The 25,851-nt window shown below is 47.0% G+C and overlaps 1 long non-coding RNA gene across 1 annotated transcript in view; it reads right to left on the bottom strand.

Annotated features, from left to right (window-relative positions):
• The window catches only part of LOC110342621, a 45,326-nt gene extending 19,933 nt beyond the window's left edge, over positions 1–25,393 (bottom strand). Inside the window, exons 1-3 of the long non-coding RNA XR_002384746.2 lie at positions 25,259–25,393; positions 17,400–17,520; positions 9,898–10,035 (exon numbers count right to left, since the gene is read on the bottom strand). This is a non-coding gene — a long non-coding RNA (uncharacterized LOC110342621). The remainder of the gene's footprint in view (positions 1–9,897; positions 10,036–17,399; positions 17,521–25,258) is intronic.
• Positions 25,394–25,851: the final 458 nt, after the last annotated feature.

Below are 25,851 nucleotides of genomic sequence, written 5' to 3'. Positions count from 1 at the left end.
CTGGGTAAGACAACTGGACACAGTAAAGACACTGATGGAACTGACTTTGGTCAGAGAAGACAAAATGACTAGACATGGTAAAGTAGGCAGCAGCTGGAAGCAGATTCCAAAAAGCACTGTGATCCATGTTAAGTTTTAATGGTATCCTGTCAACTGTGGGGGCTATGGAACTATATTAACAGGGCACCTAATGAGATTGGTCTTTAGAATTTCCATTTAGTATGTTTCAGGTTACAATAAGTAAAGCTAAGTATGTCAGCACATACCTGTGAAGATGGGCTATAGTTTCAAGACTTTGAGACCAGCCTTTGGCAAGTAGACCTCAACAAGGAAGAGTCTGTGGTAAGATTACCAAGGAGGATAGTCCTTAACCTCCCTCCTAAGGGTGTGCCTGACTCTTTCTCTCATATGCACCGACAGACATAGATGGAGACGTAAATAGAAACACACACACACCAAGCAAACACACACACACACCAAGCACACTGACACACACATGCACGCAGAGATAGTCACACACACAAAGATACACATGGAAAGGACACACCCAGATGGAGACACGCATGGGAATACCAACACATATACAGATGGAGATAGATACACACACACACAAGAACACTCATACACATGGAGACACACATAAGCACACACATAAGCACACACACACACACACACACACATATATATATATATGTATATATATATGCCCATAGACACACAGAATGGAAGCCTTCAGGGGAAGACAGGAGGAAGGAGAGGCAGAGAAGACATGAGAAGGGGGACAATGGAGGAGGGGAGGGGAAAAGCAGGGTGGAGAGCTCAGAGTTCAAAGGGGCCACACAGGCCAGCCCACCCAGGCCTCCCATGGCAGATCAGGTGTGGTGGATACAAGCCTACCCTCCTTCTGCCCTGTCATTTCAAAGGACTACATCCTTCGGGTCACTCCCACTTGGCAGTTGCTAATTCAAGCCTGTGAAGGTGTTGGATAGGATAACCCCACCATAGGGACCAGAGGAGACTGCTAAGGATAAAATGACCAGGCGGGGTACAATGGGACCGAGTCACACTGAGAAGGGAATTGTAAAGCATGCAGGAAGGGGAAGGAACGATTCGGAGAGGGTCTCTCTGGGACCCCCTGAACCTGCAAGCCTACAAGCCTGCCTAGAGGCTGGAAGTGCTGGCAGGCCTAGGCAGCAGCCGGCCAGCCTGATTTCCCTCGGCTGCAGACAGCCTGGCTCCAGGCCCACCTCCCGGTGCCCTGGGCCTGACATCTTCTGGGCAGAGCCGCGGTGCCCCAGGAGCCATGTGGATGGTGTTAGTAAACACGCTTTCTTGCGCCCAGCCTGACAAGGCCTGTGGGCAGCGGGAGGGCGTAGAGCTGGCAGCTCCCATGGCTGGGCAGGAGGATGGGAGGGCGGACGGGGCAGGCAGACGGGCGGGCAGGCCGCCCTGCACAGCCAAGCCAAGACCCAGAATGGAGCAGCTGCTCCTGTCACCATGGAGACGGAACTGAACAATGAGCAGCCAGAAATGCAGCATGGCTGCCTGGCCCTGTGGCCACGCTCCCACCAGGCCCGCACACCTACACACAGAAACTCATTCACTCACACTCGTGTACGGCATGCATGTGCACGTACGTGCATGCATGGACCAGCACGCGTGTACACACAGAGCTGCAGGAAGGAAAAGGAAATGCAGAATGAGGGTAAGGACGGAAGTGTCCACAGAAAAGGAAGGGAAGTGTGAAATGGGGAGCTAAGGGGATCACAGCTTCAGGGTTGCAAAGTTGAGCAAAAAAAAAAAATCACACCCTTTGAATCTGGCTAAAAATACCTTAAAAAAAAAAAAGGCAGCTTTGCAGAGGGTCATGTGGTGCCCTGGATTCTTGTGTAACAGGAGAGCCGAAGGGGTTCTAATTAGCAAAAGGCATCTTGAGTCAAATCACCTTCTTAGACAAGAGTCGCTGAGAGAGCCTCCCAAAGCTGTTAGTCCCCGGAAATGAGGATACATTTTTAAATGGGCCTAAATCCCAAGCGATTGCTCTCTCTGAGACGATGGGGAAGGAGGCTGAAAGGCTCAGCCATGGGCTCAAGAGGAGCCTGAGAAAGACCTGGTCCAAGTCCTTCGAGAAACAGTCAACAGTGGCATCCAGAGTCCTGGGAAGGGCGGCGGGTGGGCATCGGTTTGGAGGGACCATGGTTACTTTACTCAAGTTCTTCTTCTGAGGACTGGTGAAGTCCTGTCCCCAAAGCTCCCCAAGGAGTACTAGCTCCTGCCACTCAAAAGGGCAAGCAGAAACTTAACCAACACTGGGAAAACAGAGGCAAGAGGGTTGCCATGAGTTCAAACCCGGCCTGGGCTACAAAGTAAGACCCTGTCTGAAAAGGCATAAAAGAAAACAAAGAAAGGAAGGAAGACGGAGGGGAGGAGGAGAGGAGAGCAAGCAGACACAGCCGTAGAATGGCAATGCCCCTCTTCCTGCCAGCCTGGTGTGTACGAAGGAAACCGGGCCCCCTCTCCTTAGTCTCCTTAGCATCTCTGTCCAGGGACTGCCTGACAGCTTCATCCTCACATTAACCTCCCAGCAGGCGACTTGATTTTCTGGGATTTGCCTGCTTCTCTCCTTCCTTCTGAGCAGGTAAGTGTCCTAGGAAGACAGCTATCCTGAAGGCCTCCTGGATTCCTCCAGTGGAAAATAAAACACTGGTGTTGACGCCAACCCCCAGTTCAGAAAGAACAAACTCTAAGGACGAAATGCTGCCACCAAGGTGGAAAACCCAGGACAGCGACAGCCGAGTAGTGCCGGGGGCCTGGGCAGAGGATAAACCGTGGGGGTGTAGGGGGCTGAACAGTTTTCTGGGAAGAGAGTTTTGAAAGAGAAGAGAAAGAGGAAGCAAAAGGAAGAGGACACACTGAGAACAAGAGAAGGGAAGGGAAGGGAAGGGAAGGGAAGGGAAGGGAAGGGAAGGGAAGGGAAGGGAAGGGAAGAAGGGAAGGAAAAGGAGCCTTTGGCCATAAGTAAAATAATTGGGAATTAGAAGGTTCCAAGTATCCCCAGACAAGTAGCACAGCACACAGCAGGACCAGCCTCCTAGCATCTACTATGAGAGGCATCATGACAGATGAAAGGCATATAGACATCAAAAGCCCAGGAGGCTGCAACCAGACTCTTTCCCCAACACCCTGCATCCCCTCCCCTTTCAGGATCCACTCCTTCTAGAAGATTCTCAAGCTCAGGGGCACCATCTGCGCCAGCTCAGACATGGCAAAGGAGGAATTACAATGTGAAAGGAAGGATCATTGAGAGAGACTTGTTCTCCCTCAAGAGTTGCTTTAGTAGATGAGGAGAGCCAGACAATTTTTAATCATCACGAATTGTTCAAACTTCTCATTCCCATCTCCTTCAAAGCCTAGGCAGCCTTCACTCTGGCTGTACTCAGATGGACACCTTGATTCATCTACCCCAACACTCACAAACATTTCCTGGACCCTTCCGTAGGTCCTCCCAGGGTCCCTGCAAGGCCAGGCCAGCAGGACCCTGCTTATCTAAAGAGATCTGACAAGACGGCAGCCCTAGGGGTATGGCTGCTGGCTAAACATATGGTACATCGTAAATAGGACTTCCTTTTAGGAAATGAGCTGCTGTAATTAAATCCCCATTCATTTTTTTTTTTTTTTTGTAACATACACACAGAGACAAATAGATCTTTATCCTTTGGAGGCTCTGGAGAGAGAAGGCTTGTGGGGAGCTGAGATTCTCAAGAGTGACTTTTATAAAACACCGCCTATAGCCAGGTGAAATAAGACCAGCTTCTTTTCTTTCGTTCTTTCTTTTTTTCTTTCTTTCTGTCTCTCTTTTTTTGAGAGAGAGAAAGAGAGAGAGAGAGGGTGGGTGGAAGGCAAAGTTTCTCTGTGTAGCCCTGGCTGTCCTGGAACTCACTTTGTAGACCAGGTTGGCTTCAAATTCACAGAGATCCGCCTGCCTCTGCCTCTGTGAGTGCTGGGATTAAAGACGTGCGCCACCACTGGCCAGCCAAAAGTCCAGATTCTTAAAGCAGACCTAGTGGGTGAGTGGGTGAAGGAACAACTCTTCCCCCAACAGGAAACGAGGAAGCAATCAAAAAGGAGACATTATATCGGCCTTGGCTTTGGGCCAAGGAAGGAACTGACTCTTCCCACACCACATACGACAGTGCAAATTCCAGAGTGTCACGAAAATTAGTTGTTGTTTCCACTAGGATAACATGGATGCAGAAAAGAAGAATCTCTCGTCTGTGACAAGACCCAGTATCTGAACTTGTATTGCATGAAACCATGAAACATCTGGCATCTGGGACACGTGGGCAAGAACTAAACATCATGCAGCTCGAAGTTCAATGGCGTCTCCAACTGAACAGAATGTGGTAGGCACTGGGTTAAGTGCTGCGTGGGTCTTGGGGGGGAGGGAAGGAGATTTGAAAACCTTCCAGACTACAAATACCAGGACCTCCTTCCTTCCCTAGTCACCTTTGAAATCAGTGGGAAGGGAATGCCAATGTTGGGAGGTGGGCTTGGTTCCCTCCTAATTCAGGTCTCTATCAGCAGGGAGTAAACTACCCACAGCACACACACCTGGTACCCTCCCACACATGAACTGTTCACAGCCATCATCCACACACACCAGCTCCCTCCACAAACACACACACTCCAGTTTGGGTTGGTTGGCCCTAAGAAGGTAAAAACCTAAATATCAAGGCCTTGTACATGTCAGAAATGGGAGCCCCCGGGGGGGGGGGGAGGGGAGCTGTGGAGATGGTTCAGTGGGTAACAGCTGGGATCTCCATTCATAAAAATCTGGATGTGACCTCTAACCCACTTACAGCCCCTGGGTTGTAAAGGGCAGAAAGGAAAGGATTGCCGGGGTTTGTTGATCTGTTTCCAACCTAGCTCCAAGTTTAGAAAGAACAAGGGAACAAGATAAAGGAAAAAGAGAGAAAAACACCCAACATCTCCTGTCCTCCAAACTCGTGTGCCTGGGCGTGAGCACCTGAACAAAAGTGCTACATGCCGTCTGTAACAGGGCAAGACAGTGCGGAGTTTCCTCCATCTTGTATTCTTGCTCAGGCCATTTCAGCTTTAATCAGACTCTGATCTCCTTGACAGAGCATCCCGTGGAAAATTACCCAATTCTATTTTAAGAACCCGAGGTCAGGATGCCCCAGCTACTTACCTTAATTTCTGTTAAATTGCCTACATGGGCAAACCTCCCCTGGAGCTGCCAAGTGACATACCAGGATGTGGGCCTCCCCTTTAAAAGCCCCTTACCCAAGCCCGGTGGTGATAGCACACACCTTTAATCCCAGCACTGTGGAGGCAGAGGCAGGTGGATTTCTGTGAGTGTGAGGCCAGCTATTATACAAACTGAGTTCCAAGACAGCCAGAGTTGTTACACAGAGAAACTCTTTCTCGAACAGAAACAAAACAAAAGCCTTATTCTAAACATTTGGTATTATGCTTGGGTCCAGAATACCTGAGTGTAGCCCCAGACAGCTGGAATAAAGAATTTCTTCTTTTTTGGGGTGGGGCGGTGGTGTGAGACAGGTAACTGCTCACAGGCTGTGTCTTGCTCCCTAACCTCATCACCTACAGGTACAGCTTCACAGTTCACAAAGGGCATGTAGAGTAGACTCAGTGGGCCCATTATGTAGAGGGAAGCCAGGGCACAGATGTATTCTATACATCAGCGACACACAGCCAGTGTGTGACAGCACCGTGCTGTGTACTCTGCTCATATCAAGTCTGCACAGTTGCTCTTGTAGTCACGCCCTTCTCCCTGTTACCTCTGAGAAGCTCACCGTCCCTGCCTTTTGAGTACCATCTTGATTCCAGTGTCTACCTACCCATGGACAGCGTCTCTGTCTACAGGACCGTTTTCAGGTGGAAGAGACTCAGTATCTGTAAACACAGCCTCCTCCTGGGTGGCTCATCCCCCTTTCCATTGATTTTCCCTGTTTTACACTGAGCGAAGCAGCAGTTTTCACAAGCATAATTATGCTTTGCATCCACTTAGCACTCTCTCATCTATTTCCTTGTGCTATGCTAACGAGTCCAAGAGACTGACAGAGATCCCATAGAGGAAGGAAAGGCACACAGAAATGCCAGCTTGGTGCTGCCTGGGTGAAGAACTCAGGGACGTTTTCTATCCCACAGTCTACAGTCTTTCTGGGGAGCCATAGAAAGCAGACATAGCACACAGGGCGTGTAGCTTAGTTGGCAGAGTGCTTAGCTAGCTAGAGTCCACGAAGCCCTGGGCTCATCAGTAAACAATGAGCTGAGCATGATGGCCCTGCCTGTAATCTTAGCATGGGAAGCAAGAGGCTAAGAAGTTAATGATTGGAGTCCTGGAGATGACTCAGTGAGTAACGTTGCTTGTTACCAAACTTGACAGCTTGAGTTTAATCCCCTGAACTCATAACTCAAACTCTGAAAGTTGTCCTCTGACCACACACACACACACACACACACACACACACACACACTAAATGACTTCTAAAAAGGAATTAAATTATTTAAAAGAGCATCTTTGACTACATTAAGGAGTTTGAGGCCAGCCTAGGCTACACGAGACCTTGACTCAAAAACAATAACAACAACTGAGCAGGCATCCTTTGCCGAAGTGCAAAAGGAATATTGTTTTGAGGTTGAAAATGTCAAAACCAGCAGCTGAAAAAAATGCCAACCTGGAGTTGCCAGAAGCCAGCAGCTTTCTGATCTCTGTGTGCCTCTGGCCCTGGGTGCCATCCTGGGCAGGTTGCTCCTCTCTCAGCCTAACTTTGCTACTTGCAGGATGATGGAGTAGGACCACACACTCTAGAGCCATCCAGGAGCCCCCTCTGCCTTGCAGACTCCGGATCCCCTCTTTGGATTCCCATGGTGGAGCACTTTCCTTTATTTTCATGTGGAAAAGATCTCACAGAACGAGAATGCTAGAGCAAGTCATTCTTGACCGAGTCATCTAGCTGTGGGTAAAACTTATAGTGAAACTGGAATGTCTGGTAAATGATTAAAATGTGAGCAGACATTGTTCTGGCTTTCTTCATGATAAAGTCATTTAATCCCAACACCGCTGTGTGAAACCTATTCCTGCTTGCGTGGGGGAGGCCCATAGGTTTTTAATTCTTTGGGGGGAAACAAAGGCCCCCATTCACTCAACAGTAACTCAAGAGGGTGGTTTCTGCACTTACCAGTCAAAAAATGTTGTCTGGCCACGAGATCCCATCATCAAACTGGAGAGGCGGAGAAAGCTCTCTTTACACTGGGCGCTTTTATGCGCAGTAGAGCGGACTTTGCATTTCCCTCCATATGAATGAGGTCTCAGGTTTATTTTATAGGGAAATGCACCAAGCCAGAGGTTTTAATGACAAGATAATGAGCAGGAGAGGACTCTATTTTTTGCAGAGGGTTTGTGTTACAGAAAACAGAGTGATCTCACCATTTGTTTCTAGAAGAAAGACTTGGCAGTTCCCTTCAATCCTCCGTTGAAAAGTGACTTCACACATCCACAGGACAAATTTCTATCTAATTTACCAAAGTTCCCAGACAGCGCTCCCTGTTTTCCCAGGAGAGTCCACAAAAGATGTGTAATTTGTGGCTTGACGATGTGATACAAATTTCTTCACGAAAGACAAATAGGCCACCTTCAAATAGCCCCTGAGACACAAGAGGGAATTTTAGCTATATGTGATGATGTGTGTCTGTAATCTCTGCAAGCAGAGAATTGCCACAAGTTCTAAACCAGCCTAGGTTACGTAGTTGAGTATCAGGTCAGGTGGGGCTACATATAGCAAGACCCATCTCACCCAGGGGCTGGGGAGATGGTTCAGTAGTTAAAGCACTTCTCTTGAAAGTGTGAGGACTGGAATCTGAGTACTCAGAACCTATGTTCGCCCACCCATGATTCCTAGTGGGGATGGGACCCTTGGAGCAAGATGACTAGCCAGACTAGGGATATTAGTAAAGCTCTTGGTTTAACTGAGAAAGCTTGTCTTGGTAAATAAGATGGAAGCATTCTTGAAGTGGCACATGGGCACCTAAATAAGTACACACAAACACACACACACACACACCTAAACCTGTGTACACACAAGGAAGATTCCAGACATCTACTTTGGACATGAATGCCCATATTCAAACAGACATGTGACCATACACCACTACATAATTTAAAAATTGCTCCAATAGCCTGGTGGTCCCAGCACTTGAGAGGCAGAGGCAGGCTGATCTCAGTAAGTTCTAAGCCAGCCTGGTCTACAAATCAAGTTCCAGGACTGTTACACAGAGAAAAACAAAAACAAAACAAAACAAACAAACAAAATAATCTGGAACAGGATTGTTCCAGATCTTTCTAGGCCCATTTACTCTTAGAACGTTCCTTGAAGCTCCATCAGTGTGATTATTCACTCCTTGGGAGTCTTGGAATTGTTTTTAGCTCTTCCCAGGTTTTATCCTATTCTTCCTTGTATGGCATTGTACTGTGTGGGAATTTCAATGACTTCCAGGCAAAACTGGAAGCTGCAGGAAGTTTTAAATATCTGAGCATGCTGGTCCTACCCTCCCTCCAGTCTCTAGCATACTAATGGACCCTAATCAAATAGGTTCCCCTAAAGGAGCAGATGAGACCAGAAGCCTCCATGCCCTGTTAGCGTCCATTAATAAATAATAAGTGAGCCCCCCTTTTTTCTTCCACATTTACTTAGATTTCAGAGATCGAATCAGGTCATCAGGTTTGCATAGCTGAGTAGCAATTGCCTTTACCCTTTGAACCATCTTGCCAACCTTTCACTAGAGGTTTCTGCAGTGACGAATAATACAGTGCCTCTGAGTGCTGGCCACAGCAGTGAGAGAGGGGATAGGTTTTACCCTCCTTTGTTTTGGTTTGGAGATCAGGTCTTAGTGTACTATATCCCACGCTGACCCTGAACTCACAAGAATCTGCCTGCTTCTGCCTCCCAAGATTAAAGGCACATACTACCTACCACTCCCAGGCAGAGTTTGAATTTTAATTGTGGTGGAGTATGTATAACATAAAATTTACCAGTCAGGTGGTAGTGGTACACACCTTTAATCCCAGCAATCGGGAGGCAGAAGCCAGCCTGGTCTACAAAGTGAGTTCCAGGACAGACAGGGCTGTTACACAGATAAACTCTGTCTCAGAAAAAAAAAAAAGAAGAAGAAGAAGAAGAAAAGAACTTTGAAAATGGCTGCTCTTCAGTCAAGTGAAGGATAAGGTGCAGTTGCAGGTCTCCATAAACATCTTCCACCCAACATCTGGGAAATGGCAAGAACACCCCCAAGCAGGTGTCCTGGGAGTTATTGCTCCGAAAGCAGAAACTTAGATGATCAAAGGGATACTAAGACTTAGGACAACACACAGGGCGTGCGAATGGACAGTCGTGCTGAGATGACACAGCGGAGAAGAATGGAAGCTTCAGGGTATCGATGGAGAGGGCCAGGGAACGAGAAGCAAGTCAGTGCTGGAGGCAGACAGGAAGTCTTATTAGTAAGGCGGGCGTGGCTCAACAGGTGAAGGAAGCTTGCTGGGTGAGCTTGACAGCCTGAGTTTGCTCTCCTGAGCCCTTAGAAAAGGCAGATGTGGGCTGGAGAGATGGCTCAGAGGTTAAGAGCACTGACTGCCCTTCCTAAGGTCCTGAGTTCAATTCCCAGCAACCACATGGTTGCTCACAACCATCTACAATGAGATCTGGTGTCCTCTTCTGGCATGCAGACATACATGAAGGCAAGATGTTGTGTTCATAATAATCAAATAAATCTTTAAAAAAAAAAAGGCAGATGTGGCGGTGCATATCTGCAATCCCAGCCACTTCTCTGGTAAGATGTGAGACGAGACAGGAGAATTACCTGACTGCTCATGGGCCAACCAGTCTTGAGTTTGCAGCACAACAGTACAAACAAGAGACGGTAAAAGACAGAAGGTGAAAACCAAATCCTCCAAGTTGTCCTCTGACCTTTGTTCTCCGCCTGTGCACATGCTCACGCCTGGAAAGTAATAACATAATAATGATAATAATAAAATAATCTTTAAATTGAAAATATAATACATTCCCTCACACAATGCATCCTGACCACAGTTTCCCTCCCCCACCCCGCTCCTCCAAGCTCCCCTCTCCCCTAGATCCACTGCACTCCTTCAGAAAAGAGCAGGCCTCCAACTGGACAAAGCAAGATACAGTAAGACAAGGCAAAAGCCCTCATATACAGGCTAGACAAGGCAACCCAATAGGAGGAACAGAGTTCAAGAGCAGGCAAAAGAATAAGAGTTACACCCGCTCCCACTGTTAGGAGTCCCACGAAAACACCAAGTTAACAGCCATAGCAGATACACAGAGGATCTGGTACAGCCCCATACAGGCCCTGTGCTTACGGCTTCAGTCTTTGCCAGCTGATAGGAGCCCTGTTTAGATGATTCAGTGGGCCACGCTCTCCTGGTGGTTCTCTAACCTCTCTGACTCTTACAATCTTTTCTCTCCCTCTCCATGGGGCTCCCCAATCTTCCGAGGGGAGGGACCCAGTGGAGACATCCCCTTTAAGAAGACATCCTGTTATTATTGCCCTTGGCAAATGTGGACGTCTAACTCAGCCTGTAGTTCCTCCTGAGAGAAAGCAGAGCCTGGAGAAAAACAGCACCTGGAGCATCTCTGGGATGCCCTGGGAACGGCCAGACATGTCTTTCTCACCTGCCCTGCCTTGCCTGTGTGACAGCAATCCTCAGTACCTGACTAGTTGTAGGGGTGAGGGGGTGCCAGGGCCTTGGGGTGACCCAAGTCTAGCAGATTCAGTGAGAAGAAAAGTGTGTGCAGGAAGTCTGAGAGCTTTAATTAGGAACCTAGAGACCACATGATGCAGACATTGTACAGGACGTGGAAGTCAGGAAGTGTCCAATCTAGGAGATGACCCAAACAGAATTCCCAACTCAAGACGCTCTCCTCTGACAAAGCCATCCAGGAACATGCAAAGGCAAGGTGTCTCCATTTTTCATAGGGTGGAGCCCCCTCTGATCTTTCTGTTGGCAATTTTTTTCCATTGCTTGGGATTGAACCAAAGTCCTAATCCATGCTACCACTGAACTCTTTTTAAAGATAGATTTGTTTCTTTGCAAGGTGGTGGTGCTGCACATCTTTAATCTCAGCACTCAGGAGGCAGAGGCAGGTAGGTCTCTGTGAGTTCGAGGCCAGCCTGGTCTAAGGAGCAAGTTCCAGGACAGGCAGAGCTACACAGAGAAACCCTGTCTCAAAAAACTAATCAACAACAACAAAAAATTGTTTTCAATATTTCTTTTTCTTTTTTCAAAACAGGGTTCCTCTGGCTATAGCTCTGGTTGAGGCTGGAACTCACTTTGTGGATCAAGCTGACCTAGAACAGAGATCCGCCTGCCTCTGCCTCCTGAGTGCTGGGATTAAAGCCATGCACCACCACACCACCCGGCTGTTTTCATTATTTTTGCTAATATGTACAGATGTGGCAATTTGTACATGAGTGTAGGTGCCTGTGAAAATCTGAAACATCAAGTATTCTAGGTTCTGGAGTTCCAGGTGATTGTGAGCTGCCTGATATCAGTGCTGGGAGCCCAACTTTGGTCCTCTGCAAATACAGTACACGCTGTTAAATGCTAACCCATCTCTCCAGAAGTATATATTTGTCATCCAGTTGCTGGAGAGACAGAAAAGGTGGATCCCCGGGACTCTGGCCAGCCAGTCTAGCCTACTTGCTGAGTTCCAGATGAAGAAGAGGCCGTATCTCTAAAAGCAAGGTACAGGGCACCTAAGAGATGACAGGCAGAAGTTGCCCTCTTACTCCGCCCCAGCATATGCACAGGTGTGCAATACACACTCAAACACGCGTAGCCTTCTGCACATACCGCACAAAAGCAGTATGTACATCAATTTGCAACTGAGGGGCCTCGTGAAGGGAATTCCGTCTTCCCTCCTAGCCCTGGTGAATCCCAAGCCTACCCAGCCCCCTCCACAGAAGAGCCCACTGAGCACTGCACCGGGGTAGTATTTCCTCTGTTCCAGGCTTAGCAGAGGGACAGTTTTAAAGGAATCTGGAGGTCCATAAGTGAGCATGTCTTTCCTGTTGTATCAGTTTCTAATTGTGCAGGGGAAGGGTCACAAGGATGTCGGGGAGTATGCTTTCATCCCAGGGTTGGGTTTTATTTCGTTTCCTTCCTCCTTTCCAATTGCTCTTCCAGCTCCCTGTCATAAAGTTGCAGGGCTTTTTAGAATTATTTATAATCTCATTTTAAGTCGAAGTGAACCCTTAAAAGCCTCCCATTCCTCCTCTGTGTTTATTTAGGCACAGGCACTGGTATAATCCGCAATGTGTATTGGGAAGGAACTGCCCTGTAAATATTTATCCGACGAATCCTAATTGGCTGCGGGTTACTTAGAGGGAAAAATCGTTTTAGATGAGGCATGATGCTGGGATGTGAAAATCTTCTCAAAGAGGATGCTCCACGGAACCAGAGGTGCTCCATGTGGGACCCCAGTACTCCCAGGAGTCCAGAATACAGGGATGAAAAAAAAAGTCATTAGAGTGGCAACAATATGCATTAGAAAGGACACAAACTGGAGAAACAAAACTTTGGACTAAGGTAAGAAATGCGCGAGTGAACCCTTGAAGTTAGATCAAACTTGGCCAGTGAAGATGACTGGGTAGAGGTAAGTGGCATTAGGACAACCAGGTACTAAATGTGAGATGGCCAATGGGACCTGGGAACAGGAACAGGAAATAAGTGACAGCCTCCATCCAGAAGAGATCAGTGGAGGCAAAAATGGGGAAGCTGGGGAGTGATGTTGAAAGGAAAACCAAGGGACAGGAAAAGGAAGTGCTAATCTGTGGGCCAGTGACAAAAGACACTCTTTCTGTCCTACATAACCATCCCTTCATGGCCATAGGGGAACAGTTCCGGGACACTCTGCAGATAATGGAAACTTTGCACATAAAGTACTTCATATAAGACGGCACAGGCCCTCTGCTTCCTGAATGTGTGAATCTTTGCTTCACCGAGATGGGCACATTCTGTTTCATGCTCTCACCGCCATGGATAGGAATTTGTTGGGCCACCATGCCTTCCCCATCATGATTAACTATAACCTCTGGACTGTGAGTCAAAATAAATTCCTATTCCCTTTAAACACACACACACACACACACACACACACACACACACACACACACACACACGCACACACAATTTGCACACATCCTATGCACATCCTCCCACATACTTGAAAACATGCCTATGATACTTAACGATACTCACTCATGAGCTTTGCATAGCTACAACAAAATACAGGAGGCAGGCTTCACTGCAAAGAAAAGAGGTTCTAGAGTGTAAAATCAAAGGCCCGAATCTGGTGATAGGCTGCTTGATGGCAGAATCCAGAGGCAGACTAGAGCATCCCATGGTAAGAGACATGAAACGTGACTTGTGCCTCGTGTTTCCCTCCTGTTATAAAGCCAGCAGGATTCCATCATGAAAATCCCAGGCTACTGACTTACCCTAATCCTAATCACTTTCTAAACACTCTACCTCTAAATATCCTTCCTGCAAATGTCCCATTTCTTAATAGCTGGAAGTGGAGATTAAAGTCTTGCACATGTCAGGGGCCAGATTCAAACCACAGCACTGACACAAAGGCTGTGTAAGGGGTTGTTAGCCTTCGCATGTTCAGAGACAAGGGTGTCAGGCAGTACATGTTCAGCCCTGGCACCTTACTGTTTTTGATCAGTGAGTAATGAGTCCATGATACGGCACCCACATATACTGAGGACTGACTACACTGTCCCTCAAAGGGGTATAATAAGGACTGGAAAGAAAATAAGTGACTAACAATAGCTGGCCAATGTCTTCCTTAAGCAGAGTAGATTCTCTATAATTAATAAATTAAGTTTAGAGTCCTTACTCTCCAACCTCTTCCCAAGGACCCAGCAATGGGCTTACCTGTGTTATAATCCTCCCAGAAGGAAGCAATATACCAGGTGTGATGGTTTGTTTCCTGCATCTCAGAACATGGGACACGGAGGCAGGAGGACTGACAGTTCAAGACTAGCCAGGACTAGATAGCAAGACCTTGTTACAAAAAGGCAAAACAAGTTGGGCATGGTGGAGCATGCCTAGAATCCCAGAACTATACAAGTGGAAGCAGGGAGATCACAAGTTAAAGGATGCCAGGAGGTGCCTAGAATCTCAGCACTTGGGAGGCAGAAGAAGGAGAAGCAGGAGTTCAAGGCCATCTTCATCTAGTTCAAAGTCATTCTAGACTACAAAAGACCCAGTATTTAATAAATAATAAGCGGAACAGTGGTGGTGCATGCCTTTAATTTCAGCACTCGGGAGGCAAAGGCCGGTAAATCTCTGTGAGTTCGAGTCCACCCTGGTCTACAGAGTTAGTTCCAGGATGGAGATACATAGAGAAACCCTGTCTCCATGTCCCTTCGATAGCTCAGCTGATAGAGCAGAGGACTGTAGTTGACTCTTCCTAGGAGAAACCCTGTCTCAAAAAGCATAAAATGATGATGATGATGATAATAATAATAATAATAATAATAATAATAATAGAAGTGATTTTAACCATACCTGGTATCTTTGTTAGGGTTTCTATTGCTGTGAAGAGACAGCAATAGAGGAAAAGGAAAACATTTAATTGGGATGGGTTGTTTACAGTTTCAGAGGTTTAGTCCATTATCAACATGGCTGTGAACATGGCAGCATGCAGGCAGACATAGTCCTGGCTGGAGGGAAAAGGGACCAGCCAAAGAAACACACTTTGTCCCTGGAATCAATGTCAGTGAAAGAAATACACCCTGGCCCTAAAACTAGAGCCAAAAGGCTAAAAAAGCCCAGAGAAAGAAACACACTTTGGTCCTGAAACCAGAGCCAAATCTGACCCTAACCCTGTGCAGAAAACTAGCCAATCCCTAAGCAGGAGATCTAGCCATCCTAAGCTCAGGGATTGAAATCTGACCAATCCCCAACCTGGAAAACTCTACCCCCTAAGAACCCTGTGCCTGTTCAGCTTGTTATTCAGGCTGCCTGGCTGTCCTCTTGCCACCCTGGCAGAGGGCAGCCACTGTTCTGGATTCTTCTCTCCCCTCAATAATTCTCTTGAAAGAGGTTTGGGTGAGACCTTCTTTTGCTGGAGCAGAGCAGGACTGTAGCACTTTTGGCTGGGGTAAACCTTCCCCTGGAAAACTGAAGTTGTTACACTCTGCCGGGAATCTTGAGCTGAACTGTAACAACTTCGCCAGGAAAATCCTCTCCTGTGGGAGCAGAGCTGATACACTAGGGAAGCCTTTCCCTGAAGCAGGGCTGTACGCTGCTAAGCTTACTGTGACCTGTGGTATTCCTTGGCTCCCAAGTGCCAGAATACCTTTCCACCAGAGCTGTAACACTCAGTATCCTTGGGCTCCCGAGTGCCATAATCCATACCTGCCCAAATGCTTAAATTCCAGGTTGGAGATACATAAAGAAACCCTGTCTCAAAAAGCATAATAATAATAATAATAATAATAATAGTAATAATAACAATAATAATAATAGAAGTGATTTTAACCACACGTGGTATCTTATTTAGGGTTTCTATTGCTGTGAAGAGACACCATGACCACAGCAACTCTTATAAAGGAAAAAAATTATTTGGGGTGGCTTGTTTACAGTTTCAGAGGTTTATCCATTATCAGCATGGCGGCATGCAGGCAGACATGGTGCTGGCTCTATCTTGATCAGAAGGCAACAGCAAATGGACTGACTGCTACACTGGGTATAGCTTGAGCAAAGGATACTTCAAAGCCCACCCCCACCGTGACACACTTCCTCCAACAAGGCCACACCTACTCCAGCAAAGCCACACCTCCTAATAGTGCCGCTCCCTTGGAGGCCCATTTTCTTTCAAACCACCACACCTGGTTACCCCCGGGCACAGGTGCATGAGTCACCAGCTTTTTTGCTGGATGAAAAATTTATATGAAATGTCGATATCCATAGAGAATCTCAAGCTTTCATCACACCACAAAAATGATACCAGTGGCAAACTTTTTAATGAGAGTTAGCAACCTCAAGTATTTGAAATTAACCACAGTACAAGAACACCTTGAAATCTAACAGCTATTCCAGCAAAGACACTTGGGAGAGGTTCTTCCAAAAATCACAATTGCTAAACACTTTTGTAAAGTACATATTTTACTCAAGAAAGATTATCTATTTTGTACTTGAGAAAAGATTGCATTTCCTTTCCAGCCTCTACGGGGACTATTATTACAGAATTGTTGTCATTTAAAGAGGCGTGCCCCCAAATGTAAGAAGTGTTATGAGACAGATGTCATACAGCTGGGCATGATTACATACACACCTGCAAATTCAGCATGAAGGAAGCAGAGAGCAGAGGCAGGAGAATTTGCTGCTAGTGTGATACCAGCCTGGTTTGTGTACATAGAATATATCTCAAAAGAGTTAAACAAACAAATGAAAAAGATACATCTCGACCGATTAGTAAAACCCTCAACTAACCGGGAAGGCATGTAATTCCAGCTACTCAGAGGGCTGAGGCAGGAGAGTATAAAATCAAGATCAACCAGGGGAATTCACTGAAACATAATCTCTCTCTCTCTCTCTCTCTCTCTCTCTCTCTCTCTCTCTCTCTCTCTCTCTCTCTCTCTCTCTCTCTCTTCCTCCCTCCTCCCCTTACTGTATGTATGTATGTATGTATGTATGTATGTATGTATGTATTTTAAAAGGTTGGAGTATCTCAAAATGGTAGAGCACTTGCCTAGCAAAAAAATAGGTTCAATGCCCAGTATAGGAGACACACAGCACACATAGACACATACACATACTTAGAAAAAAAATACATATAATAAAAACAGAGTTGGCAAGCTAGCTCTTTTGGCTAGGCTTGGGTGCCTGAGTCTGAATCCTAGACCCGTATAAGAAGCTAGATGTGGTGGCATGCGCTTGTTATCACAGCTCTGGGTAAGTGCAGACAAGGAGATCCTGGGGGTTCGGTGGCCAGGCCAGCCAGTTTAGCAGACTGGCCCATCTCCAAATCATGTGAGAGATCCTGTCTTGTGTGATTGCTCCTGAGGAAGGACCCCTGAGGTGGATCTCTACATACCCACATTCACCACCCCCACCCCACACACCAAACAAGTAAATAAACCCATCGCAGATTTCCTGGGTCTTGTGATAATTGTATGGTTCGGCGTTTGTGCTTTTAATGTGCCGGGTGTAGAAAACAGTCTATCCTCACGCTAGGGAGGAGCTCTACCCCCAACCATACCCCACCTCCAGTCCTATAAACGGTTTTGTGTGTTCCGTATTTCTTAAATGTTATGTTTCATACCTGATCCTGTTGTTCTAATTTTGTGGAGAGGATCTCAACTCTGCTCCAGGGGGTAAACTCAGATGTATCCAATCTTCAGTCCGCCTCCACCATGTTCAGAAATGTAGCCAATGCGTGGGACCTGGCGGAGACAGCGAGAGCGGTGGTTAAGATCACGTGATGCTTCTCCAAAGGAGCCCAGGTTCAGTTTAGAATGGATTGTGCAATGCCCACCAGACCCTCCTCGCTGTGGTAAATCCCAACTCCCCACCCAGGGGCGGATTAAACACGCTTCTGAATAAAATGGTTTGTTTCCCACTCCACAATGGCGACTTTGTAACTTTGGTGAACAATTCTTGGAGAAGGCTTACCCAGAACAGAGGCACCTGACTTTCTTGGGGGATAGGTGTAGAGGCCACTCTGCTCCTCTGCCCTGACACACTGCTCCCAGAACACAACCTCTCCATTAGGCAGAACACCGTCTATTTCCAGGTAGACACGCCACTTATTTTCACGTGTGGAATGAGTCATCATTCACAGCTCCAAAAAAGAGCCTGAAACAGCACATCCAACTTCGGCGGGCTGCTGTTTCAGCCCCCATTCCCTTGGGAAATGGGCTACTGGGGACCGAGAAAAGCATCTGGCCAGACCTGAGGCCAGCATAGTGGGACTGGGGATAGCTTAGGCGGTGGGACAGTGATGAACAAAGGAAAAGGGCGGCGGCTGGAGCTCAGTGGCGCAGAGCTGGTCTGCAGGGTCTCAGTTCCATACCCGGACCACAGAGAAAGCAAGAACAGCAGAAAGGGGAGGAGGAGGGAGAGGAGGAGGAGGAGGAGGGGGAGGAGGAGGAGAAGCAGGGAAGAGAAAATGTGAGAGGGAATTGGTCCCTAGGTAACCCAGTGGATAGAAATTTCCCTCCTTCTAAAGCAGTGGTTCTCACCCTTCCTAACACAGGAGTAACCTCACAGGAGTAAATGAAATAAAGGACCTAACGTAAATTGCAAATACTACCAAATGTAATGGGTCTTTACTAGCTATTAGCTCAATTTGCATAAGCTTCTCCTGACGCAGGTAGAGATATTCCAAGGCAGATTTTCTAGCCCCTCTTAGAGCTTAGCAGTCTTCTCCTTTTCCCTTCTCCTTCTCCCCTTCTGCCCTTGAGCCCAGGAACTGGATGGGCTGAAACAGACCTAGATGGACATTTCTAGAGAGCCTTGTGTGCACCTTTCCCAGAGAGGGCCTTTCTTAGACACTGTCTCAGGGTGGATGGACAGGCCTCTGTCCAGCTATTTGGAGCTGGTGGCTCCATCTGGGACTATCTCTTCCTGCCCCGGGGCCAAGCCCAAATCGCTTCTTTCACAGCCTTTGTGCTGGTCTTTCACAGGGGCCCCGACACAAAGCCCGGGTGAGCTGAGGTCAGATTTTCAACCTTTGGCTCTGGATTTCCTGTCTTTTGTGGAGTGGACGATAGATTATACCACCCAGTTTCCTGTCGTTTCAGCACTGGGGGGTCCCCTGTCCTGGCACCAGCCCACTCCGGGAGGCTGGGAAATCCTTTTTGGAACAGGAAGACAGAGGATCTGCCTTCATGCCCAGTTGCTCAGACTGTCTTATTGTGGAACATTTTTTGAGGTCTCCTGGTCATTGAAAATGAATTCTGAAGGCTGCGTAGAAGGCTTAGGATGTAAAGGCCTTGTGATACAATGATGAGGGCCCGAGTTTGGATCCCCCCATACAAAGCCAGACTTGATAACATGCCTCTGTACCCCTGAACTCACATAAGATGAGAGTCCTGCAAAGCTGGAATCTCAAAAGGCAGTCAACCTTGGAGAATGCAAACAAGAGACTGTGTCTCAAAACTAGATAGAAAGTGTGTGCTGACACCAGACGTTGTCCTCTGACACATGTGAGTGCTGTAGTACGTGCACACCTGTACTCTCACACACATGAACACATACCACCACATACACAAACACCCCCCACACACACATCCATCCACATACGTATACGAATACTACATCCCCATTCACAATTTTTCTTTTTTTTCCCCTTAGGTTTCTCAAGAAGGGTTTCTCTGTGTAACCGTCCTAGCTGTCCTGGAACTCACTCCACAGACCAGGCTGGCCTCAGACTCTCAGAGATCCACATACCTCTGTCTCTGCTGGCATTAAACGTGTGTACCACCACCTGACCACAATTATTTTTACATAAATACAAAAACAAAAACCTACTTCTTACAGGATTTGAAGTCTGGTAGCATCCTAAATATAACTTTAAATTATATATATATATATATATATATATATATATATATATATATATAGTTCCCATTTTATAAGAAGAAAAAGGAAAAGAAAAAAGGGTCTTGCTATGCATAAACCTGTCAGCCTCTGTTCAGTCCCCAGATCCCATGGTGGAAGGAGCAAACTGACCCCCAAAGCTGTCTTCTGACCTTGACGAAGCTACCATAACACATGTGTGACCCTCCACCATGCACACATACACCCCTAATCCTAATAACGTTTACGTACATTGTATAATATGTATATTCCATTAGGACCGCACTCAGATGCCAATCTCCTTCATCTCATTTGCATCTCAAGTTACGCAACACAGAAGAACAACGACTAAGTCTCTGGCAGTAGAAAGGAACTAAGGAAGAAAGGGAGAATCTCAGGGAAACAATGTGGTAAGAGAAGGAACTGGGTTTTCTGTGGGGTGTGTACAGGGAGTATTATTAATTAATTCCCTAGAGACACTGTAACAAAGTACCTCCAGTCGCAAAATTCAAAAACCAGAAATTCAGCTTTCATCATTCTGGGGGCTGGAAATCTGAAGCCAGGGTGTCTGAGGGAGGTAGCCCCTTGAGGGCAGGAGGGAGAGCGTTTTTTACAGCTTTCTCCTACCTCTGTGGGCAACTGGTAATGCTTAGTGCCCTTGGCTTGTGTTTTCATCCTAGCCTCTATTATCTGGCGGCATTTTCCTCAAATGACTTCCCTTTTTCTACTCAGATCCTTCTTTAAGGATGTCACTCATATCATGTTAGAGGTCCACCCTCCCCATTTGACCTCCTCTAAAATGATTATATCTGCAATCATCCTAAGGTCCTGGGGCCAGGACTCCAATAGATTCACTCCATAGCAGTCTGAAGTCAGAGTTTCTATGTAAAACAGTCCTGCCCTGTAACTTACTCTGTAGACCAGGCTAGAATCAAACTCACAGAGATCTGCTTGCCTCTGCCTCCCAAGTGCTGGGATTAAAGGTGTATGCCACCACTGCCCAGCAGTTAGTGACTTCCTTCTTGCTACCTATTCTTGCCAAGCTATGTGCTGAATTCTCTAACTGCGGGCATGCTAAAGTCAGTTATCACCCTCTGGTACTTACGGTCTAGAAGGAAGAGGCTGAGGCCAGGAATAAGTGTCATTCATTGTACATGACAATACAGTGTGCTGGAGATCTGAGGGTTCAACTTGGCTGGCAAGGGTTCTTGAAAGGGTCCTCTACCTGTAGGTATTTCAGGCTGGATGGGGATGGGGGTGGGTCAGGTATTTTGGCACTCGGGAGTCACAGAATACTGAGTGTTACACAGCTCAGATGGAAAGGTATCCTGGAGCTTGGGAGCCAAGGACCACCACAGGTTGTAGTAAGTTTAGCAGCTTACAGCCTTGCCTCAGAGAAAGGCTCGGCTCTGGCAGGACAGGGTCTTCCAGCTGGGGATGTTCACCCTATGTAGCAGTTTTGCTCTGCAGGAGGTTTCTCTGCTGAAGTTGCTACAGTTCAGCTCTGCTCTGGGGGAGCCGAGAGCGGAGTGTAACAACTCAGCTCTGCCAAGGGAAGGTTTCCCGGGCAAGAGTTACAGCCCTGCTTGCTCTGCTCTGCCCAGGGTCCCTTCTGCTCTGTCGCCGCCACAAAAGATCTTCACCCAAAGCTCAGGGGTTTATTGGAAGGCATCTGGACCAGCCAAGCTGAACATACACAGGGTTTATATAGGGATTCTTGGGGTTGGGGAAGTTTTTCCAGAGTAGGGATTGGTCCAATTTCAGTGCTGAGCTCAGATTGGCTAGAGCTCTGCTGGATTGGTTACTTTTCTGCACAGGATTAAGGTCAGACTTGGCTCTGGTTTCAGGGCCAAAGTGTGTTTCTTTCTCTGGTCCTTTTTAGCCTTTTGGCTCCAATTTTAGGGTCAGGGTGCATTTCTTTCACTGACTCAGATTCCAGGGACAAAGTGTGTTCCTCTGGCACTGGTTTCAGGGTCAGGGTGCATTTCTTTAGTTCTGGTTGCAGGGCCAAAGTGTGTTTCTTTGGCTCTGCTCAGGGTGTGTTTCTTTGACTGGTCCCTTTTCCCTACACTACCCATTTTGTGTTGACAGGAGTTTCTCAGAGAAGGTGACAGCCTACATAGGGAGGGCAATGGCGTAAAGGGGCAGGAATATGAGTGATAAAGAAGTATCTTTTGGGGGGCTGGAGAGATGGCTCAGAGGTTAAGAGCACTGCCTGCTCTTCCAGAGGTCCTGAGTCAATTCCCAGCAACCACATGGTGGCTCACAACCATCTACAAGAAGTATCTTTTGGCTGGGCATGGTTACACATGGCTATAACTCTGAGCACTTGAAAAATTGAGGCAAAAGGGCTCTACCTCAGGTTTGAAGCCAGCCTGGCTACATAATGAAACCCTGCCTGAAGCAAAATGAAAAGCTACATTCCTGATTCCAAGAATAGTGTGTGAGGACCAACTTAAAAAAAAAAAAGTCAGGGAGTAGCGGCACAGCCTTTAATCCCAGCCCTCGGGAGGCAGAGGTAAGTGGATCTCTGTGAGTTTGAGACCAGCCTGGTCTACAAGAGTTAGCCTCCAAAGCCACAAAGAAACCCTGTCTGAAAAAACAAAAACAAAAAACAAAAACAAAAAAACAAACTTACTTATTTTGTGTGCATTGATGTTTTACCTGCATGTCGAACTGTGTGAGGGTGTTGGGTTCCCTAGAACTGGAGTTACAGACAGTTGTAAGCTGTCATGTGGGTGCTGGGAATTGAACCTGGGTTCCCTAGAAGAGCGCTCAATGTTCTTAACCATAGAGCCATCTCCCCAGCCATATGTGAGGGCAAACTTTGCAGGAGGCTTAGGAGATTCACTTCTACCTGGAGCTGTTCCATATCTGTGCTAAATATCTTGGCAAAAAGCATCTGAGGGGAGAGAGGGTTTATTTGGCTTACAATTTTAGGTGACAGAGAGTCATCAAGGCAGGAACTTAAAGCGACTAGTCACTTCCCGCCCAAGAGTAGTGACAGAAATGCCTCCTGCTTCCACTGGCCTTCTACTCTTAAACCATTCATGGTCCGAGAAAATGGTGCCACCCATGTTCAGGGTGGATCTTTCTACCTCAATGAATCAATTAAGCCACAACTCTCTCATGTATAATAACTACAGGCCATCGTGCCCCATGACTACAGACCAGGATCTAGCACTGATCCTCTCTTCAAAGATTTTTTTAAAGTTATGTCAAATGGACAATTTAAACTTTCTAGCGCTAAAAACTCTTACATCAGTTCTCACCCTGTGGGTTGCAACCCCTTTTAGGGGGGTATCAAATGGCCCTTCCACAGGGGTCACGTCACCTATGAGACCATCAGAAAACACAGATATTTACCTTACAATTCATAACAGTAACAAAATTAAAGTTGTGAAGGAAGTAGCAACAAAAATGGTTTTACGGTTGGAGGTCACCACAGCCTGGCTCCAGAGTGCTCTAATGCATGAGGCTCGAAGAAAGTGCAGACCAGTGAGTGGGCTCCACAGAGTCTTTGCCAGTGACTCTGGACCGCCTACCTCAGAAGCTCTGAGCTCCCGGCCTTTCCATCTCCTTCCGCAAGGTCTGTGCACAATGTGTCTGTGCACAGAGGACAGACATGAATTGATGTGAAGGACAAAGAGGCCACATACCGGGCAGGTGTGGGAGCTCCCAGCTTTGCCTGTGTCTGCTCAGGTTGTTTGCAAATACTTCACCAGGTTAGCTAGGTGTTTAATATTGTAAAAACAATCCCTAAGGTTTAGTGAACGCTTATTGTGAATATTACCACAGTATGAATTCATCCCCTCACAATTCAAACCACTAGGCGTTTATCTTTATTTGTTGGCTGGCCTTGCCATCACTTATGTAGTAGAGGATGATCTTGGACCTAAGATTCTCTTGCCATTACCACCCAAGTGTGGGAATTACAGGCTCAAGATACCATGCAGTACTTGTTAATCAATTCTCTTGGTCTATTACACAAAGCGCCCAATCAAGCTTACATTCCTACTTCAGTGTGGCTGCATTAACAAGTGTAGTTAGCTGTTGCAGGCCTCTCTCCTTGTAGTGTTTGCAAGCATCCTACAGCATGAGCCACATCTCCAGCCCTTAGTTTACATATAAGATACTTAGGCAGCATTTGAAATACTGATCTAAGTGGTCCAATAGCAGCTAAGCCTGTGGCCTTCACCTGCTACAACAGAAAGGTAACAATGCATGAGTAGACAGGCAGCCACCCTTCAGGTACAGCTGCACAGGCCAACACACCACAGAGAGGCACTTGGCAGACGGAATCCAGACACAACCTGGAAGGGATAAAATTTCATTTCTCTGCAACAAATTGGGTCAACACTACCCCCTGCACTCAAGAAGCTCATAGTCCACCTGGAGAAGACACTGAGCATGGGATCTCAAGCCTGGGTGGCTGCAGAGCTCCTTCTGTGGGGTGCTGTGTGTGTATACTCCAGGGAGAAGCTCTTCTACCCATTGTGGTTGCAGAGAGCAGAAGTGGTTGCTTGGGAAGAGTCAAGGTTCATTTACCCAGGAGAAAGTAGAAGAAACACTCCAAAGTGGGCTGCAATGACTGGCCAGTGCAGCGGGCAGGTGAGCTTGGCTGGGGACTCCGTGACAGATGAGTGACTGGGTTACAGCTTTCCTGTGTGCTTGGCCAGCACCTTCTTCTTTTGGGTATCATTTTGATACCTAATGCTTCGAAACCTGTGCTGGTGCCTGCCTCCCCATCTGCGGGAGCCCAGAGATGCAGGGGACAAGAGATGTAGTGGTATCTACCACAAGTGCTCTTGCACCAGCCCCACAAATGCTGGGATGGTATTTCTTCCTCAACAGTGCCAGGACACATTCAAGGCCACGGGAAAAGGCAACTCATTCTCCCAAGGGCGGCCTCATGGATGTGAGTGGGTAGACAGACAGCTTTGATGGGTTAATCTTTATTTTCTACTTGAATCTCTGTGGGAGACGGAAGATGAACCCTGGATGTGAGTGGAACCATTCTATGGGCTTCAAGTTGGAGGAAGGCAAAAGGAGAAAGATGACAGAACATACTCGTTCCTCCCCTCCCATGCGTTCCCTTCTCCCTCCTCCTTCTCCCTCTCTGGTAGCCCTCAAAAGTCTTCAGATGATTGGACTAGGAATGGACCTCACACACAGCACAGTTCATTCTCTCTCTCTTTTTTTTTTTTAAAGTAGATACTGAAAAATCTACTTAGGTATGGAGGAGCACATCTGTAATCCCAGTATTTGGTAGGCTGAGGAAGGAGGTTTCTGTGAGTTCAAGGCCAGTCTGAGATACACAGTAAACTTCAGACCAGCTGGTAATTATATAAGGAAATGCTGTGCAAAACAAACGAACAAGCTGGAAGAGAGGAGTCAGGTCTCTGTGAGTTGGAGGCCAGTCTGGCCTACGGAGTGAGTTCCAGGACACCCAGGGCTACACAGAGAAACCCTGTCTTGAAACAAACAAAACAAATACCAGTAACCATTCCCCCTAAGAGGAAGAGATGTGGCTCTTCCTACCATGTAGGAAGCCCCATGCTTGCTCCCAGCGTGATGTGAAACCAGGCACAAAGCACTCACCTGGAATCCAGGCACTCGAAATCTGGTGGGGAAGGCATGGGGATCAGAAGCTCAAGATCATCCTTGGCTGCATAGGGAATTTAAAGCCATCCGGTAACATTCAGTAGATCAAGAGTTCACGACCAGCCTCATGGTGAGTTGGCAATCATCCTGGGTTACATGAAAGCTTAACTCAGAACAAAACAAAACAAAAAACTAGCCCCCAAACTTAATCATTTCTTCTTCACTTACTGTTGTACACAACCTATTCCAGAGGATACAGAATACACAAAGATGTGAGAGGCCTCTTTATTCTTATTTATTGACTGGTCGATTGAGGGACTTTCTTTTTTTTTTTTTTTTTTTTTGCTGTTTCCAATAGATCCTAATCACAGTTTCCCCTCCCTCCACTCCTCCTATCTCCCCTCCCATTTTCCAAAGATCCACTCCTCCTCTGTTTCCCTTCAGGAAAGAGCAGGCCTCCCAGAGACAGCCACACAGCATAGCGAGTTCTAATAAGAATAGGCACAAACCCTCATATAAAGGCTGGGTAAGACAACCCCATATGAAGAAAAGGGTCCTAAGAACAGACAAAAGAGTCAGAAGCACCCCAC

This window comes from Mesocricetus auratus, unplaced genomic scaffold (genome assembly GCF_017639785.1).
Source record: "Mesocricetus auratus isolate SY011 unplaced genomic scaffold, BCM_Maur_2.0 Super-Scaffold_100024, whole genome shotgun sequence".
In the NCBI taxonomy this organism is placed as follows: Eukaryota; Metazoa; Chordata; class Mammalia; order Rodentia; family Cricetidae; genus Mesocricetus; species Mesocricetus auratus.
Note: the sequence above shows the minus strand (reverse complement) of the source record. Positions and strands in the feature narration are given on the sequence as shown.